Source organism: Manis javanica, chromosome 3, assembly GCF_040802235.1.
Source record: "Manis javanica isolate MJ-LG chromosome 3, MJ_LKY, whole genome shotgun sequence".
NCBI lineage: Eukaryota > Metazoa > Chordata > Mammalia > Pholidota > Manidae > Manis > Manis javanica.
The window spans coordinates 77,672,391-77,693,418 of NC_133158.1; the positions used below are offsets into that span (position 1 = coordinate 77,672,391).

At 38.9% G+C, this 21,028-nt stretch overlaps 1 protein-coding gene across 11 annotated transcripts in view; it reads left to right on the forward strand.

Moving 5' to 3' along the window:
* The window catches only part of SENP7 (SUMO specific peptidase 7), a 195,622-nt gene that overhangs the window by 55,518 nt on the left and 119,076 nt on the right, over positions 1-21,028 (forward strand). Inside the window, exon 5 of one of the 11 annotated variants that reach the window (XM_073231726.1) lies at positions 16,933-18,792. The exons of 9 other annotated variants lie outside the window; for them this stretch is intronic. The gene's annotated coding sequence lies outside the window, so the exon portion shown is untranslated. Of the gene's footprint in view, positions 1-9,023; positions 9,336-16,932; positions 18,793-21,028 lie in introns of those variants that run through there. One more of the 11 variants, XM_073231727.1, reaches the window with a different exon arrangement.

Consider the following 21,028-nt stretch of genomic DNA (forward strand, 5'->3'; position numbering starts at 1 on the left):
TATTTAAAGTTTGTAATTAGGAAGGAAGAAGAAAAGCTATAGATGTAGCATATGAAGGAAACTTGGGAGGATTGATTATTTCTTTGACATATCTTCTTGTATAGTACCTTAAGTATGTATAGGTTTTAAACTACTAACTAATTTGCACACACATATTGACATAATAGGAATACGGTGACATAAACAAAGCAAATCTATAATTACCAGCCATCTCCAGTGAAGCCAAGAAAACCATTTAGGCACCCTAGGCATTTGTGAAAATTTATCTATGATATGATGGATATTTTCCAACTGTACTTGAACCATCAGACAAATTAAAGCAGCCCATTTCTGGGATCTGTTCACATCCCATATGTTCTTTTAACCATAGATAGTCTATAGTCATGAGATTTTGGGGTGCTACAACTTGCACCCCTCCCAACTCCTGGTTGAGTTCCAACAGTACAGATCCAGTCAAATTCGTTGTCTCACTGTATGCACATGCCAGCCTAGACATCTCCCTCCTCCTTCTTATGGCAAGTCCAGGAGATGGTGGGCTGGATGCAGCCACAACCGCAGCATCGTCCGGATCCCTGTGGAGGCTTTTTGATGATCATCCCCCGGCACGAGTCCTCCAGAGAGTGCTGATGCCGGAAGCTCCTCCTCATATCGTGTCTTAGTTCATTTTCTGGGTATCCAAGCTAGGCCTTGATCTTCTGCGTAGAAACAAACAGACCCTTTGCCCACACTTTGACATGCCCTCTATACCACTGTGCAGAACTCATTGGAGGTCAGCACACAGTAACTGCTTTTTTTTTTTTTTTTTTAATTAAGAGAAAGGAATATTATCAGAAAAGAGTACCTCCATAGCTGATCATCTGACACCCTTTAAGTGATCAACATTAAGGATATTTAAAGCATGCGTTGATCTTTGATTTACCAATAGTTTTATCCTGTTAAGGAGTAATCCCCCTTTTCTTTCTTTCTTTCTTTTTTTTTTTTTTAAATTTTTAATCTACACTTACCTGAAGAATACTATGTTTACTATGCTCTCCCCTATATCAGGTCCCCCCTAACAACCACATTACGGTTACTGTCCATCAGCTTAGCAAAATGTTGTAGAGTCACTACTTGTCCTCTCTGTGTTGTGCAGCCCACCCTCCCCTTTCTCCCTCCCCCCCATGCATGCTAATCTTAATACCCCCCTTCTTCTTCCCCCCCCTTATCCCTCCCTGCCCACCCATCCTCCCCAGTTCCTTTCCCTTTGGTACCTGTTAGTCCATTTTTGGGTTCTGTAATTCTGCTGTTGTTTTGTTCCTTCAGTTTTTCCTTTGTTCCTATACTCCTCAGATGAGTGAAATCATTTGGTATTTCTCTTTCTCCGCTTGGCTTATTTCACTGAGCATAATACTCTCCAGCTCCATCCATGTTGCTGCAAATGGTTGGATTTTTCCACTTCTTATGGCTGAGTAGTATTCCATTGTGTATATGTACCACATCTTCTTTATCCATTCATCTACAGATGGACATTTAGGTTGCTTCCAATTCTTGGCTATTGTAAATAGTGCTGCGATAAACATAGGAGTGCATCTGTCTTTCTCAAACTTGATTGCTGCGTTCTTAGGGTAAATTCCTAGGAGTGGAATTCCTGGGTCAAATGGTAGGTCTGTTTTGAGCATTTTGATGCACCTCCATACTGCTTTCCACAATGGTTGAACTAATTTACATTCCCACCAGCAGTGTAGGAGGGTTCCCCTTTCTCCACAGCCTCGCCAACATTTGTTGTTGTTTGTCTTTTGGATGGCAGCTATCCTTACTGGTGTGAGGTGATACCTCATTGTAGTTTTAATTTGCATTTCTCTGATAATTAGCGATGTGGAGCATCTTTTCATGTGTCTCTTGGCCATCTGTATTTCTTTTTTGGAGAACTGTCTGTTCAGTTCCTCTGCCCATTTTTTAATTGGGTTATTTGTTTTTTGTTTGTTGAGGCGTGTGAGCTCTTTATATATTCTGGACGTCAAGCCTTTATCAGATCTGTCATTTTCAAATATATTCTCCCATACTGTAGGGTTCCTTTTTGTTCTATTGATGGTGTCTTTCGCTGTACAGAAGCTTTTCAGCTTAATGTAGTCCCACTTGCTCATTTTTGCTGTTGTTTTCCTTGCCCGGGGAGATATGTTCAAGAAGAGATCACTCATGTTTATGTCTAAGAGGTTTTTGCCTATGTTTTTTTCCAAGAGTTTAATGGTTTCGTGACTTACATTCAGGTCTTTGATCCATTTTGAGTTTACCTTTGTATATGGGGTTAGACAATGGTCCAGTTTCATTCTCCTACATGTAGCTGTCCAGTTTTGCCAGCACCATCTGTTGAAGAGACTGTCATTTTGCCATTGTATGTCCATGGCTCCTTTATCAAATATTAATTGACCATATATGTTTGCGTTAATTTCTGGGGTCTCTAATCTGTTCCACTGGTCTGTGGCTCTGTTCTTGTGCCAGTACCAAATTGTCTTGATTACTATGGCTTTGTAGTAGAGCTTGAAGTTGGGGAGTGAGATCCCCCCTACTTTATTCTTCTTTTTCAGGATTGCTTTGGCTATTCGGGGTCTTTGGTGTTTCCATATGAATTTTTGAATTATTTGTTCCAATTCATTGAAGAATGTTGCTGGTAATTTGAGAGGGATTGCATCAAATTTGTATATTGCTTTCGGCAGGATGGCCATTTTGACGATATTAATTCTTCCTAGCCATGAGCATGGGATGAGTTTCCATTTATTAGTGTCCCCTTTAATTTCTCTTAAGAGTGACTTGTAGTTTTCAGAGTATAAGTCTTTCACTTCCTTGGTTAGGTTTATTCCTAGGTATTTTATTCTTTTTGATGCAATGGTGAATGGAATTGTTTTCCTGATGTCTCTTTCTATTGATTCGTTGTTAGTGTATAGGAAAGCTACAGATTTCTGTGTGTTGATTTTGTATCCTGCAACTTTGCTGTATTCCGATATCAGTTCTAGTAGTTTTGGAGTGGAGTCTTTAGGGTTTTTTATGTACAGTATCATATCATCTGCAAATAGTGACAGTTTAACTTCTTCTTTACCAATCTGGATTCCTTGTATTTCTTTGTTTTGTCTGATTGCCGTGGCTAGGACCTCCAGTACTATGTTAAATAACAGTGGGGAGAGTGGGCATCCCTGTCTGGTTCCCGATCTCAGTGGAAATGCTTTCAGCTTCTCGCTGTTCAGTATAATGCTGGCTGTGGGTTTATCATATATGGCCTTTATTATGTTGAGGTACTTGCCCTCTATTCCCATTTTGCTGAGAGTTTTTATCATGAATGGATGTTGAATTTTGTCAAATGCTTTTTCAGCATCTATGGAGATGATCATGTGGTTTTTGTCTTTCTTTTTGTTGATGTGGTGGATGATGTTGATGGATTTTCGAATGTTGTACCATCCTTGCATCCCTGGGATGAACCCCACTTGGTCATGGTGTATGATCCTTTTGATATACTGTTGAATTCTGTTTGCTAGTATTTTATTGAGTATTTTTGCATCTACATTCATCAGGGATATTGGTCTGTAATTTTCTTTTTTGGTGGGGTCTTTTCCTGGTTTTGGTATTAGGGTGATGTTGGCTTCATAGAATGAGTTTGGGAGTATTCCCTCTTCTTCTATTTTGTGGAACACTTTAAGGAGAATGGGTATTATGTCTTCTCTGTGTGTCTGATAAAATTCCGAGGTAAATCCGTCCGGCCCCGGGGTTTTGTTCTTGGGTAGTTTTTTGATTACTGTTTCAATTTCTTTGCTTGTAATTGGTTTGTTTAACTTTTGTGTTTCTTCCTTGGTCAGTCTTGGGAGGTTGTATTTTTCTAGGAAGTTGTCCATTTCTTCTAGGTTTTCCAGCTTGTTGGCATATAGGTTTTCATAGTAGTCTTTAATAATTCTTTGTATTTCTGTGGAGTCTGTCGTGATTTTTCCATTCTCATTTCTGATTATGTTGATTTGTGTTGACTCTCTTTTTCTCTTAATAAGTTGGGCTAGAGGCTTATCTATTTTGTTTATTTTCTCAAAGAACCAGCTCTTGGTTTCGTTGATTTTTGCTATTGTTTTATTCTTCTCAATTTTGTTTATTTCTTCTCTGATCTTTATTATGTCCCTCCTTCTGCTGACTTTAGGCCTCATTTGTTCTTCTTTTTCCAGTTTTAATAATTGTGATGTTAGACTATTCATTTGGGATTGTTCTTCCTTCTTCAAGTGTGCCTGGATTGCTATATACTTTCCTCTTAAGACTGCTTTCGCTGCATCCCACAGAAGTTGGGGCTTAGTGTTGTTGTTGTCATTTGTTTCTATATATTCCTTGATCTCTATTTTGATTTGTTCATTGATCCATTGATTATTTAGTAGCATGTTGTTAAGCCTCCATGTGTTTGTGAGCCTTTTTGTTTTCTTTGTAGAATTTATTTCTACTTTCATACCTTTGTGGTCTGAAAAATTGGTTGGTAGAATTTCAATATTGGGGAATTTACTGAGGCTCTTTTTGTGAGCTAGTATGTGGTCTATTCTGGAGAATGTTCCATGTGCACTTGAGAAGAATGTATATCCTGTTGCTTTTGGATGTAGAGTTCTATAGATGTCTATTAGGTCCATCTGTTCTAGTGTGTTGTTCAGTGCCTGTGTGTCTTTACTTATTTTCTGCCCGGTGGATCTATCCTTTGGGGTGAGTGGTGTGTTGAAGTCCCCTACAATGAATGCATTGCAGTCTATTTCCCTCTTTAGTTCTGTTAGTATTTGCTTCACATATGCTGGTGCTCCTGTATTGGGTGCATATATATTTAGAATGGTTATATCCTCTTGTTGGACTGAGCCCTTTATCATTATGTAGTGGCCTTCTTTATCTCTTGTTACTTTCTTTGTTTTGAAGTCTATTTTGTCTGATATTAGTACTGCAACCCCTGCTTTCTTCTCACTGTTGTTTGCCTGAAATATGTTTTTCCATCCCTTGACTTTTAGTCTATGCTTATCTTTGGGTTTAAGGTGAGTTTCTTGTAAGCAGCATATAGATGGGTCTTGCTTTTTTATCCATTCTATTACTCTATGTCTTTTGATTGGTGCATTAAGTCCATTTACATTTAGGGTGACTATTGAAAGATATGTACTTATTGCCATTGCAGGCTTTAGATTCGTGGTTACCAAAGGTTCAAGGTTAGCTTCTTTAGTATCTTACTGCCTAACTTAGCTCGCTTATTGAGCTGTTATATACACTGTCTGGAGAGTCTTTTCTTCTCTCCCTTCTTATTCCTCCTCCTCCCTTCTTCATATGTTGTTCGTTTTGTTCTGTGCTCTTTTTAGGGGTGCTCCCATCTAGAGCAGTCCCTGTAGGATGCCCTGTAGAGGTGGTTTGTGGGAAGCAAATTCCCTCAGCTTTTGCTTGTCTGGGAATTGTTTGATCCCACCATCATATTTAAATGATAGTCGTGCTGGATACAGTATCCTTGGTTCAAGGCCCTTCTGTTTCATTGCATTAAGTATATCATGCCATTCTCTTCTGGCCTGTAGGGTTTCTGTCGAGAAGTCTGATGTTAGCCTGATTGGTTTTCCTTTATAGGTGACCTTTTTCTCTCTAGCTGCCTTTAAAACTCTTTCCTTGTCCTTGATCCTTGCCATTTTAATTATTATGTGTCTTGGTGTTGTCCTCCTTGGATCCTTTCTGTTGGGGGTTCTGTATAATTCCATGGTCTGTTCGATTATTTCCTCCCCCAGTTTGGGGAAGTTTTCAGCAATTATTTCTTCAAAGACACTTTCTATCCCTTTTCCTCTTTCTTCCTCTTCTGGTATCCCTATAATACGAATGTTTTTCCTTTTGTATTGGTCACATATTTCTCTTAGTGTTGTTTCATTCCTGGAGATCCTTTTATCTCTCTCTATGTCAGCTTCTATACGTTCCTGTTCTCTGGCTTCTATTCCTTCAATGGCCTCTTGCATCTTATCCATTCTGCTTATAAATCCTTCCAGGGATTGTTTCACTTCTGTGATCTCTTTCCTGACATCTGTGATCTCCTTCCGGACTTCATCCCACTGCTCTTGCATTTTTCTCTGCATCTCATCCCACTGCTCTTGCATTTTTCTCTGCATCTCATCCCATTGCTCTTGCATTTTTTTCTGCATCTCTGTCAGCATGTTCATGATTTTTATTTTGAATTCTTTTTCAGGAGGACTAGTTAGGTCTGTCTCCTTCTCAGGTGTTGTCTCTGTGATCTTTGTCTGCCTGTAGTTTTGCCTTTTCATGGTGATAGAGATAGTCTGCAGAGCTGGTACAAGTGACCGCTGGAAGAGCTTCCCTTCTTGTTGGTTTGTAGCCTTTTCCTGGGAGAACAGCGACCTCTAGTGGCTTGTGCTGGGCAGCTGTGTGCAGACAGGGCTTCTGCTTCCTGCCCAGTTGCTTTGGGGTTTATCTCCACTGTTGCTGTGGGCTTGGCCTGGCTGGGGCTGTTCCTCCAAAATGGTGGAGCCCCGTTAGAGGGGGAGCAGCCAGGAGACTATTTATCTCCGTAAGGGGCCTCTGTGCTCCCTGCTGCCCAGGGGGTTAGAGTGCCCAGAGATCCCCAGATTCCCTGCTTCTGGTCTAAGTGACCTGTCCTGCCCCTTTAAGATTTCCAAAAAGCACTCTCCAAACCAAAACAACAACAGCAACAATGAGAGAGGGAACAGAAAGGAAAAAAAAAAGAAAAAACACGCGATTTTTTTTTTTTTTTCCTCAGGTGCCGGTCCCAGGCACCCGTGCAGTGGTCCTGCTGCCCTGTCTCCCTAGCACCAGGGTCCCTGTCCTTTCAAGGCTTCCAAAAAGCACCCACCCACCGGTCCCGCAGGGAAGGAACGCTCAATATTCTTGGTCCTCAGGCACTGGTCCCACGCACCCGCTCACCAGTCCCGCCGCCCTGCCTCCCTAGCACCGGGGTCCCTGTCCCTTCAAGGCTTCCAAAAAGCACTTGGCAAAAAGAGAGAAAAAAAAAGGGGAAAAACGCGCGATTTCTTGCGTCCTCAGGTGCTGGTCTCAGGCACCCACCCACCGGTCCCACAGGGAAAAATGCGGGATATTCTTTGTCCTCAGGTGCCGGTCCCAGGCACCCGCTCACCAGTCCCGCCGCCCTGCCTCCCTAGCACCGGGGTCCCTGTCCCTTTTAGGCTTCCAAAAAGCACTCGCAGAAAAGAGAAAAAAAAAAGGGGAAAAACGCGCGATTTCCTCTGTCCTCAAGTGCCGGTCTCAGGCACCCGCCCACCGGTCCCGCAGGGAAAAACGGGGGATATTCTTTGTCCTCAGGCGCCGGTCCCAGCCACCCGCTCACCAGTCCCGCCACCGTGCCTCCCTAGCACTGGGGTCCCCGTCCCTTCAAGGCTTCCAAAAAGCGCTTGCCAAAAAGAGAAAAAAAAAAAAAGGGGAAAAACGCGCGACCTCCTCCGTCCTCAGGCACCGGTCTCAGGCACCCGCCCCCAGGTCTCGCAGGGAGAAACGCGGGATATTCTTTGTCCTCCGGCGCCGTTCCCAGGCACCTCCTCACCGGTCCCGCCACCCTGCCTCCCCAGCAACGGGGGCCCGTCCCTCTAAGGCTTCCAAAAAGCGCTCGCCAAAAAAAAAAAACTGCTCCGGTTTCTCTCCACCCGCCGGGAGCCGGGGGGAGGGGCGCTCGGGTCCCGCCGGGCTGGGGCTTGTATCTTACCCCCTTCACAAGGCGCTGGGTTCTTGCAGGTGTGGATGTGGTCTGAATGTTGTCCTGTGTCCTGTGGTCTCTATTTTAGGAAGATTTTTCTTTGTTATATTTTCATAGCTCTATGTGTTTTTGGGAGGAGATTTCCACTGCTCTACTCACGCCGCCATCTTGGCTCCCGCCTCTCATGTAACTATGTGTCTTTTGATTGGTGCAGTCACTCTTTTTTACATTATGGTGATATTTGATAGATCAGTACTTACTGCCATTTCAGGCTTTGGATTCATGGTTACCAAAGGTTTAAGTTCAGTTTTTTTACTATCTAACAGTCTCACTTTACTTGCTTATTATTCTATTACAAACACAATCTAAAGATTGTTTTTTTCTCCATTATTTTTGTTCTTCCTTCACTGTTTGTATGTTAGGTATCATATTCTGTACTCTTTGTGTATCTTTTGACTGACTTTGTGGGTAGCTGATTTAGTTTTGTATTTCTTTGTAATTAATTGGTCTACTTCCTTTAGTGTGGTTTTATTTTCTCTGGTGACAAATGTTCAGCCTTAGGAGCACTTAAATGTAGAGCAGTCCTTCCAAAATACACTGTACAGACAGTTTGTGAGAGGTAAAGTCTCTCAACTTTTGCTTATCTGGAAATTGTTTAATCCCTTCCTCAAATTTAAATGATAATCTTGCCTGGTAGAGTATTTTTGGTTTGAGGCCCTTCTGTTTCATTGCATTAACTATGTCATGCCACTCCCTTCTGGCCTTTAAGGTTTCTGCTGAAAAGTCTGCTTGTCCCTGATTGGTTTTCATTTATAAATGATCTTTTTTCTCTCTCTGGCTGCTTTCAATACTCTGTCCTTTTCCTTGATCTTTGCCATTTTAGTTATTGTATGTGTTGGTGTTGTCTTCCTAGGGTACCTTGTGTTGAGGGATTTCTGTACTTGGACGTCCTGAATGACTATTTCCTTCCCGAAATTGAGGAAGGTTTTAACAGTTAGTTCTTCAGAGAGACTTTGTATGCTTTTGTCTCTCTTTTTCCTCTGGTACCCCTATAATGGGAATATTGTTCTGTTTGAATTGGTCGCATGACTATTTTATTCTTTCATTTCAGGAGATCCTTTTTTCTCTCTGTGCCTCAGCCTTCTTTGTTTTCTTGTTTGCTAAGTTCTGTTTCATTTACTCTCTCCTCTACCTCATCTAATCTACTTTTAAATCTCTCCATTATATTTCATTTCAGATACTGTAGTTTTCAAAATTTCTACTTGTTTTTTCAAGTCCTTCCTGAATTCTTGAACATTTTTCTGTAGTTGTTTATGTGTTTGACTTTTATTTTGAAATATTTATCAAGAAGATTGTTGACTTCAGTTTCACTAAGCTCTCTTTCTGATTTTTTTCTTGTAATTTTTTTTGGACCAAATTCATTTGCTGTTTTATTTTTTCAGTGTCTCCTATGGAATAATAGTTCTGTGTAGGCGGCACCCTATCGTGACCGGAAGCTCAACTTCCTGTGTGGGAGCCACAGTTGTTCGCTAGCAGTGGGTGTGGTGTCTTCTGCCTTGCTTGTAAAGTGAGCTTTGTGGGCTGTCAGATGATTGTGCGAGTGGAGAGAATACTCTCTGGAGCTGCTGTGTGCATGCAGCAATGTGGGTCACAGGTGAGTTGAACCAGCTCTTTCTTGGAGTAACAAGCTCAGCTTGGAGAGCTTCCTGTCTTTCCAACTGTAACATCTGCTTCCACTGCCAGGTCAAGTGAGCCATGTGCTTAGGTAGGAGCCTCTTTGGTACTCCTCTTTAGCTGCTTGGGTGGGGTCACCCTCTGGCAGTCATGGCGCAATGGCAGAGTGTCAGGTGAGGAGGACCAGCACCTTCCAGGAGGCTGCATACTGTAGTTTGGGACCCCAGGGTTGCCTTGGCAGCCAGGAGGATGGAACATCTGAAGCTCCTGAGAATTCCCAACCTGATGGGCTGAGCAGCCCTGACGGTTTTGTCCACCTGCCCTTTCTCCTGAGCAGAGAACTCTGTGTAATCTTTGCCCATTTAGCACTCCTCTCACTGCTGGGAAGTCCTTCATACTGCTCACCTTTCTTTTGTCCTGGGGGGCCTGTTTTGCATACCTGTTCTCCACAAGCAGCTGGAATCTAAGTCTCTCTGAATATTCCTCCCATCTTTGCTTTCCCAACCCACTGATCTCTAGAACACCATGTTTTGTGGGGCATGCTCCTGGACCAGATCTGAAGGGCTGTGTATTCAGCAGTCCTGGGCTTCTACTCCTTCCCTGCTCTGTTCTTCTTCCTCCTGCCTGTGGGTTGGGGTGGAGGGAGGGCTCAGGTCCCACTGGTTTGCAGCTTTGCCACTTTACCCTTTTATGCAGTCTTTTCTTCTTCCCCCTATAAAGGCAGTCTGTTCTGCAGTCTTCAGGTTGCTTTTCCAGGATTAGTTGTATTTGCTCTATTTTTGTGTGTTATGTGATTTTGCGAGGAGTTTTCTGCCTCAGTTGTCACACATCCATCTTTTTTCCTCCAATTTATTATGATTTTTTTGACAAATGTATTGATTTTTTTATTATGGTAAAATGTATGTAACATAAAATTTACCATTTTCACATTTTTATATGTTTATAGTTCCATGGTGTTAAATACATTCATAATGTGCTAAGATCATCACCATACATCTCCAGAGCTCTTATAATCTTGTAGTACTTAAACTGTATACCCATTAAATATTAATTTCCATTTTCCCCTTATCCCCAGCAGCAGAACTTAGCATAATGACTCCAAGATCCATTCATGTTGTAACATGTCAGAATTGCCTTCCTTTTTAGGCTGAGTAATAGTCTATTGTATGTATATAAATATTTTTCTTGTCCATTCATCTTTTGATGGACACTTGGGTTGCTGCCTTATTTTAGCTATTAAAATATGCTGCTGAATAATGCCTCTGTGAAATGGTATACAAATATCTCTTTGAGACCCTGGTTTTAGTTCTTTGGGGTATATACCCTGAAGTGGAATTGCTGGGTCATATGGTTATTCTGTTTTGAATATTTTCCATAGCAGGTGGACCATTTTACATCATGGACCCTACATTGCATACTAGTTGTGCACAAGGGCTACACACTCTCTGTATTTTCATCAATGTGTGTTATTTTTGTTCTTGTTTTTTCATAAGCTTCCTAATGGGTGTGAAGTGATAGCTCCCTATGATTTTGAGCCCTAATGATTAATTATGTTGAACATCTTTCCATGTCCTTATTGGCCATTTCTCTATCTTCTTTGGAGAAATGTGTGTTCAAGTTCTTTGCCCACTCTTGAACTAGGCAGATTATTGTTGTTGAGTTTTTGAATTTTTTTGTGTATTCTGAATGTTAATCCTTTAGCAAATACATGATTTGCAAATATTTTCTCCCATTTTGTAGGTTGTGCTTTTACTCTGTTAGCAGTATCTTTAAGTGCACGAAGTAATTTTTATGAAGTACAGTTCATCTCTTTTTTTTGTTGTTATTGCTTGTGCTTTTGTTTTCATATCCAAGAAATCATTGGCAAATCCAGTGTAATGGTAATGAAAAATTTCCCCAGTGTTTTTAAATAAGAGTTTTATAATTTTAGTGCTTCCCTTTAGGTTTTTGATCCATTTTGAATTAATGTTTGCATTGGAGTTAGGTAGAGGTCTAGCATCATTCTTTGGCATGTGGATATCCAGCACCATTCCTAGGACTGTTTGTTGAAAAGAATGCCCTTCCCCATTGAATGTTGTTGGCATTCTTGTTAAAAATTATTTTCACCATTAAATATGATGTTCCTTTAAATTTTACCCACATGGCTTTTATTATGTTGAAGTAATTTCCTTCTATTATTAGTTTGCTGAGTGTTTTTATCATGAAAGGGTATTGAACTTTGTTAGATGCTTTTTTATACATCATTTGGAATGATCATGTTTTTTTTCTCTTTCATTCTGCTAATGTAGTTTTTATATTGACCAATATTTGAAAGTTGAATCATCTTCGCATTCCAGGAGAAAGTCCCATTTAGTCATGATATATAATCTTTTTAATATTGTTCTGAATTTGTTTTTTTGTATTAATGTTCATAAGGGTATTAATCTTCCATTTTCTTTTCTAGTGGTGTCTTTGTCTTGTTTTGGTGTCAGGGTAATTGTAAATTATTCCCTTTGCTTCTATTTGGAAAAGTTTGAGAAAGATAGGTGTTAGTCTTCATTAAATGTATGTTGCATTTTTGTTTCCATTTATCTTTTAAGCATATTCTAATTTACCTTGTGATTTCTTCTTTGTCCCATTGGTTAAGAGTGTGATTTTTAATTTCTACAAATTTGTGAGTTTACCAGTTTTCCTTTTGTTATTGGTTTGTAAATTCATACCACTGTGGTCAGAGAAGATGCTGTGTGCAATAATTTCTGTATCTATTAAGACTTAATTTGTTGACATAAATAATGGTCTGTCCTGGAGAATATCCTAGGTACTCTTGAGATGAATATGTATTTTGTTGTTGTTGGGTACAGTGTTCTGTATATTTCTGTTAGATCTAGTAGGTCTATTGTGTTGTTAAAGTCATCTAATTCTTTACTTATCTTCTGTCAGATTGTTCTAGCCATTACTGAGAATGGGGTATTGAAGTCTCCAATTGTTGTAGAATGGTCTCTGTCTGTCTTCTGTTAATTTTTGATTCATTTATTTTGATGGTTTATTAGGTGTGTAAATGTTTATAATGGTTATATCTTCTAGTTGTATTATATCTTGTATTAATATGTAATGTCCTTTGTCTTTTGTAACCTTTTTGATTTAATGTATATTTTGTCTGGTATTAATATAGCCCTTGCCTTTTTTGGTAATGTTTGCATGGAGTATCTTTTTCCACACTTTCACTTTCAACCTATTTGTGTCTTTGGGTCTAATGTGAGTCTGGTGTAGGCAGCATATATAGTTGGATCATTTCTAAAAATTCATTCTGCCACTCCCTGTCTTTGATTGGAGAACTTAGGTGATTTATAGCTGTCATTTTGTTATTTGTTTTCCATATGTCTTACAGCTTTTAAAAAAAATCTCACCTTTCTTGCATTATTCTTCTTTTTCTTTGGTTGACTTTTTTGTAGTGAAATGTTTAAATTCACGTCTCATGAACTTTTGTATAGTTATTTTCTTTGTGGTTACCCTGGGGATTATATTTAACATTTTAAAGTGATAGTACTTTATTTGAATCTCTATATGTTTAACTTGAATAACATGCAAAATTCCTCTACAATTCCAGCCCCATCTCTTTCAGTTCTTGATGTCAAAAAATTATGTTTATATATTTTATGCTCAGAAACATAAACTATTAATTATTTTAAATGCACTTTCCTTTATGTCATATAGAAAATAAAACTTGGAGTTTTGTTCCAATCCAAAGTTGAAATAATTCTAGCTTTCAGACTAATTGTTTTTTTTTAAGTATTAGTCTGTTAAATCATATAGAAAACAAAGTGGAGTTAACAAAGTTATGATAATTTAATAATTGTGTATTTACTTTTATAGAGGTCTTTATTTCTTCATACAGTGTGTAGTGTTGTTCATTTCACTTTGAAAGACTCACTTAAGTATTTCTTGCAGGGTAAGTCTAGTGGTAACAAACTCTATCATCAGCCTTTGTTTGTCTAGGAATGTCTTAATTTCTCTCTCAGTCCTGAAGGAAGGACAGTTTTGCCAGATCAGGGTTTTTGGTTGATAGGTTTTTTCTTTAAGAACTTTGTATATATCAGCCCATGGCCTTTTGCTCCAGAATTTCTGATGAGAAATCTCCTTATCTGAGTATGTTTTGTACATTATAAATCCCTTTTGTTGCTTTCAAGATTCTCTCTTGGTGTTTCAAAAGTTAGATTATAGCGTATCTCAGAGTGGGTCTCTAAGTTCATCTTACTTGGAGTTCTCTGAGCCTCTTGGATGTTTATATTCATGTCTTTCATCAAATTTGGGAAATTTTCAACCATTATTTCTTTTATTTCTTCAGATAATTTCTCTCCCCTTTCCTGTTTCTTTCCCTTATGGCATTCCTGCAATGTGTATGTTGGCCAGCTTGACTGTGTCCCACAGGTTCTTTCAGCTCTGTTAATTTTTCTGTTCCTTGGTGAAAGGAAAGGAGCGACACATAGCAGCAGTTCACTGGAGAGTTCCGCTCTATTAGGGAAAGGTGCTGGGTTATACAGGAAGGGGCATGAATTGATTGAGGTGTCACTTCTACGGGGCTGGTGGCTGTAGGCTAGGTGCTGGGATTGGGAGGGGGGCGAGAGGTGATTGGGCTTCAGGTGGCACCAGCGGGAACTGAGGACCCCGAAGAGAAGCCGGAAGTTTGCCATCTTACTGGTGGGGACCCTTCACTTGGAGTTGATAATTTCTGTTGTCTTGTTTTCAAGTTTGCATATTTTTTTTCTGTTTCGTTGGTAGATCTTTGGTTACTACTAGCTTTGGGTTCATAAACTCATTTGTGTGTTTCTCTTTGTAAATAAACTCATTGAGTTATTTCAATTTGAGTATGCTGTTTGATTTGTTTGTGTGTGTGTTTCCTTGACTAATAGTGTCAGGCACAGCTAATGCTCTCAGCTGTCCTGTGGTGTAGATATTGCTTATTCAAGTACAAGTGATGTGTAACCTCTAAGCTTCAGTGGCTTTTCTATAAAATTGATATGACAGTTGTTAGGGCATCCTTCCAAGTCTGCCCTCTTATACTCTCATTTTAGTGAAGCATATCAAAGGAAGTTCCTAAGAAAGGGCATAGGGCTAGTGATTTTTTGAGAACCCCTATGTGTAAAACTGTCTTTATTCTACTATTATACTTGATAAGTTGGATATAGAATAATAGGCTGGAAATAATATTCTATCTGAAGTTTGAAGACATTGCTTCATAGTTTTCTACTCTTTATGTGACTTCTAAGAATTTCCTGATCACAGTAAGTGACACGGAGTTTGGGGTGTTTTGTTTTTTTTTCTGGAAGTTGGTAAGCTCTTCTTTAGCTTTGGTTTTAAGTCCAGGGAAAGGAAATCTCAGGCAAAATACCTCTAAAAACCGAAATCAGTCAAAGGGAGAAATAAAGCTTAAAACCCATTTATTGCTTACAAAACTGCAGTCTGGCCCATCTCTCTTGCTTAAGCAGCAGCAAAACCAGCTCTCCCCCTCACTACTCAGGTACAGATAAACCCTCCTAGTCCAGGTAATTACTCATTGATATGGAGATGAACTTCTCTCCACCCCTGAGGAATGATGCAAATGCACTAAAGCAATACTTCTTTCTACCTCTGAATGCCTATTGATATGCAGATATACTAAAGCCAGGCGAGATATTCTGGAAATGTTACAATTTTACTCACACTGGTACTCTGAAACTTCCTTGGTTGAATTTCTCACAGACAGCCAGGTAGTAAATAATTTAGGCTTTGTGGGGCACATACAGTCTCTGCCCATTTGTTCTCATTCTAGAGCTGATAGGCTACCTGATGTTTTAGTTTGCTGAGAAGATTTCTGTATATTTTGTCAATGATTTTCAGTGAAACGTAAGTGGTATTACATGAAAAAGAAAGTAAATTCAATACTTCATATATTATACTCTATTATCTATAGAGAAAAAGACTGGGTAATGTAACCATAGAGGCTACACTGGTCAGCTTTGAAGAATATTCTTACAAGAATTAACACTGTGGACTTAAACAGAATTTGTGATGTGAGTATTTCGAGAGATTATTGGATAGAACGGTTGTGTTGAAACAAAATGCAAAAACTCATCTGTCAGTGGATGTTTAAAAGAAAAAATCAGTGGTAGCAATTATTAGAAAAAAGAATATTTGAAAAATGGTTTTGCTGGAGAGTAAAGAAGGATAGAAAAGTGGATTGCTTGAACATGAATCCTATAAAAAGAATTTGTCATTCATATGAAGGAAATCTTGTCAGAAAGTTCTTTCTAGTGGTGTTAAAAACAAAATTCAATAAAGAATTTGAAGATCTAATTGTCTTTATGAAGCATTTCATGAATAGGTCAGTATACCTTCTTAGCAAGTAGAGCAACACTCTGAAGGGCTACAGAAAGGGAGGGGTTTTAAAGGCAGGACAAGGAAGTCATAAGCAGAAAAAAAGGATTATTTTGGGTGAGGTCACCTTCATTTGGGGACAAAAGAGTGGATTACCTTGTTGTTGGGAAATCCAATCTGGGCACATTTCCCTGTGTGCTAGGTGAGACCTCAACCCAGGAAAGGATTCTTAGCTCTGATGCTCTGATGGAGAAAGAATTCATGGGCACCTCAGGTAGGTTCAAGCAAAGTGTAGTTTAATAAAGCAAAAGTACACACTCGAGGAAGGAGTGCATGGTCCAGAAATGAGCAGCATGGTGGTATTTGGGTTGGGTGGTCTTATAGCTGGTGTTTAAGTAGGGGTAGAATATCGGGATAGGTAGGATTTTTATTGGAATAGGAGGGGAGTGCTGGGAAATACGGTGGCACCTTCTTTTTGTCCATAGATTGTCTGCTTTGGTACTGTCATGGTGTAAGTGGTGTGATTTTTAGTATGCTAATGAGCATGTAATGTATCTTAAAGTCAAGTCAGGGTCAACTTCTCCTTGTTGGAACCAGCCAGTTTGGGCAGGTCTGTCATCTATGTCCTCACTCCCCACTTCCTGAGTGAAGTTTACATGGAATATTTAGAATGTAAACAAGCATCTAGCAGAATGTAAACACCAGCCAAAGCCCCTAACCTCTTCCCTGCTCATGTGTGGCTATCTGCCTACTGTAACAACCTCATCTTCCTTTGAGGTATAGAGAGGGCACATGTGACATTAACTTTATTCATGCTGGCTGGAAAATTCCTGACTGACTCCATTTCTTGGGGAGGTTGAAACTGCAATTAAGTCACTATCAAGCCCTGGTGTTTGATGACTTGGCCTAGCAGAAGTGACACCATGTTGGTCCTGCATCTTTCTTTTTAACAGGGGACTTAATGAAGGGGTTTTAAGCTAATTGAAATTTGAGTTATTTCCTCAGGGGTATATCTGGGATTACTTTCTATTCTATTTAAATTATATAAGATGTTACTACATATGTAGCACTTTTTAGGGAGAGAGTTATTGGTATAAGTAAAGCAGCACCTGGATAATACACCTGGATAATAAAAGCCAAACTTGAGTAATCTTTTTTCCCCTGTGATACTCAGAGAAGGCATGTAGTTTTTGTAGTAAGATATATACATAAATTATAAAAAAATAAAACATCTTTTCCAACAGATGTTGCAGAGGTACCGTTGAAAGATGAGAGAACATCCCTTCAAAATTAAAGTGACCTACAATTGAAAAATTAAGGAACAATTGCAAGAGGGAGAAAAGGGCTATTATAATAGGGAGAACACTCCAACCATAAGATCTGCAAGTGTCTCAAAAGTTGGCCAGAAAAGGAGGAGTAAATAGGGCTGTAAAAAATGGGGCTTAGGGAAGTACAATGAGCAACTGGTGAGACAACACAGTAGATCAGAAAATGTTTTAGCCTGAGGTCAGCCATTTCTAGGGAGGGGTTGTAGGCTGGCTCAGGCTGAGAGTCAAAGTTCACAGACCTGGGCAGAGTAGAGAAATTTAACCAAAGGTTGGTTTACAAGCATTATGTTCCTATAGATCAGTGGAGACAAACAATTCATCTAATCACTTAAGAGGTTTAGAGGAGAAAAAATAACTATCAACTTAGGTGTAGCCCATGGGCCTGCAGATAAACTGAGGAAAGAGATTAACATGAGAAAAACAGTTTATTAACATGTGCATCACTGATACACTTGAAGAACTCAATAAACAGTAAAAGGTATGGTCAGATTTTGAGGTTTATATGTCATCTTAACAAAGAACACTAAGACCAAATAAAAGGGGATTAGGTTGTGAAGGTAAATACATGGATGAAACGAATGGAAGGTAAGATCTTATTTAATAAGTTTGTTACGTAGATTCCTCTTGGTGTCTGTCCCTCTCTGGGCTGATAAGAATCTAGAGTTGTCTCTTAGTGATTAAGAGTTCTGTCTTTCCTGGTACAGGTTACCACCTGTGTATCCTATAAGTCAATTCTGACACCAGCTACCTAAAGTTAGTGTCAGATCCTACAAGACTGCAGTTTCTTCACATGCCAGCCAAAAGTCCAGGTTGTCACTGATGCTTCTGACTGGCTATAAATCAGGGATTTCCATACCTACTCTTCAGGTTTGATATTGGTTAGAGTGGCTCACAACTCATGAAAACAGTTTACTTACATTTACAGGCTTATTATAAAGGTTACAACTCAGGAACAGACAAATGGAAGAGAACAAAGGGCAAAATGTGGGCTGGGGGCATGGAGCTTCCATGATATCTTTGGATATGTTACCCTTCCAGCACCTAGATATGTTCACCAGAGACAAAGACCAAATATAGACTTCTATCGTTTCACTCTTAAACTATATAAAATTTTCCTTTTTTCTGTTGTCTCTTTCTCAACTTGTCATGGTGTATTTTATTTACATCTGTAATTTGTTCTAAGTGAAGAAAAATTAAAATTTTTAATTGTTAGGATGAATTTTACTGTTCACCTTTAAATTGTGCAATTACCACTTTTAAATACAGATATAAGAGTGCTGAACCTATATGGACAATTATCAAAATTACTCAGTTTATATTTCATAGTTTGTGTGTATATATATATATTTTGTTCTTACAGAACAGTGAAAATGTTGCACAAAACTAACTCAGCTGCTTTTATTTCTCTTCTTGATACATCCACATTCTACCAGCACTTTCTACCTTTGGCTTACTGTTGTGTAAGGAATGACTTAAAGTAAAAGGAATTAACTATTGTCCTATCATTCGCTTTCTTGCTGTGTCATCATTTTCAGTGTAAGCAGTTGGTTAATACAGGGAAGTAGCATCAGTAAGAAGAGAGGATAAAATAGAGTATCTTGGTCATTTGTGTTTCTTAGGCTGCATTACCTTTTTTATTTCTGTTGGAACTCTTTACTAGTTCTAATGAAAAATGTGGCTTCTCGGGACTTTCAGTGTCTCTGATTGCTTTTCAGTGTTATGGAACTCTCCACGTGGTGAAATTCACCAGAATTTTCTGCTCATGGACATCTATAAGTGAGTGGTGCAGCTAGGAACAGTGGACACACATATTATGAATATCTTCTCTGGTGATGTACATGCTCCATTGTCCCATGAATTTCAGTTACAAAACACAAGTCCAAAGATAAAGGTTACTAAGATTTCCAAGATAGCAACAGAAGAGCATTAAAACAAATGTGGGGCCTTGAGCTCAGGGTCCTTTATGCTGCACAGGTTGCATATCCATGAAGCTGATGCTGGATGTAACTGAAATAAGGTGGAAATGGATGCTAAGAACAGCCTCAGAGGAAAAAGACTGTTGTCAATAGGTGTTATGGAAACTTGAAGTATAGTATAAATTAAGTATGTATTATGTACTGAATGTATCCTCTCAAAATTTGTATGTTGAAATTCCAATCCTTAATGTGAGGGTATTCGAAGGTGGACCTTTTGGGAAGTGATTATGTCATGAGCGTTTAATCCTCATCAGTGGGATTATTGCTTTTATAAAAGAGACCTCAGGGACCTGTCTCATTCTTTCCACCATGTGAAGACACACTGTGAAGACACAGTGAGAGATGTCTGTGAACCAGGCAGCAGATTGTTACCATACACTGAATTTGCCAGTGCCTTGATCTTGGGCTCCCCAGCTTCCAGAGCTGTGGGAAATTCATGGCTGTTGTTAAGGCACCCAGTCTATGGTATTTTTGTTACAGCAAACTGAATGGACTGAGACAGCATGAAAGAATAGGGCAGAGGATGCAGTATATTATGTTAACTGTATGGATTATGGAGTAAAATTATTTAATCAACTTAGTGGTTTAAGTGGTACCTCAAAGTCCAAAACAGTGCGATCCTGTGTATTAAGTATCAGTGTTTTAATTTCAGACAATCAGTGAAATACTTTTCTCATTGAAAAGACGCTTGCTATGGCATGTGGCCAGTTGCCAGGTAACAAATTCATGTACTGGAAAGGTGATTTCCAAGGCAGACTGCAATGATGATTTTTTCTTTAGAGCCCCTGAAATAATTCTAACTAATGTGTTTCTCAATCCAAATTTTAGCAAAGTATACATGTGTAAGTTAAATTAATAAAAGTATTTTTCATTTAATTCTTTGTAATTTGGCACTGATAAAGAAAATTTATAATATAGACTCATTTTCTTAAGGCTACATAAATATTTTTGCATATTCTTAATAGCTTTCAATCACCTTTATTGATGCATAATTTATATACCATAAAATATACACATGTGTACATTTTGATGAATTTTTACAAATTTGTATACCCATGGTACCACCACCACCACCACAATCCAAGAACATATCCCATTCCCCAGAGACTTCCTGTGTGCCCTTTCCCACTTATTCTTCAACCCACCCACCCCAAACCCCGACTGTCACTGATCTGCTGTCTGTCACTATAGATTAGATTTGTTTTTCTAGAGTTGTAAACATATGGAAACACAGTATGTGTATTTGTTTGTGTCTGGTTTCTTTCACTGAGCATAATGTTTTGGAGATTGATCTATATTGTCGGATATATCAGTCCATTTTTTTTATTTCTAAATAGTATCCTATTATATTAAAATACTATATTTGATCTGTTAGGGAGGAAAACCTTTTTCTCTGTCATCTTAGGTTATGTGGCTGGGCCTGAGTATTAAACCGACAGAAGACAGATTAAAGGAAAAAAAGCATACAAATGTTACTTAATATATTAATGTGCACATGGGCCCCCTTATAGGGAAAATGAGGACTTGAAGACATGGTTAGACTGAGAGCTTATATACCTTTTTAATGAAGAACAATACATTTGTTGAGAAGTGACAAGACAAAAGAAAAGGGCTTATGTTTCCAGGTGTGATAAATTGTGGGAAAGTGACTAGAAATACATAGGGGAAACTAATGGGAGGTAAGGGTTATTTTATAGTACATTTGTTTGTAAAGATCCTTTTAACATCAACTCCCAGTCTATGATGATAAGAATGTCTTCTTGGTACAGAATGGGCACCTTCCTCATAGGAAATTTTAAGACCTGCTTTCAGGTAGAAAGAAGGAGGTCAGAGAGCCCTTCCTGCATCTGCTGTTTCTCATGTGTCTTCATCTCAAAATAATCAATATGCCAAATTGGTATATTTTTGGGTGATATGTTCTTACACTCTTTGTGTCCATTCAGCTATTGATGGACATTTTTTTCCTAGTTCTGTGCTACTATGAAAAAAGCTGCTGTGAATATTCATATACAAGTAGACATGTTTTCATTACTTTT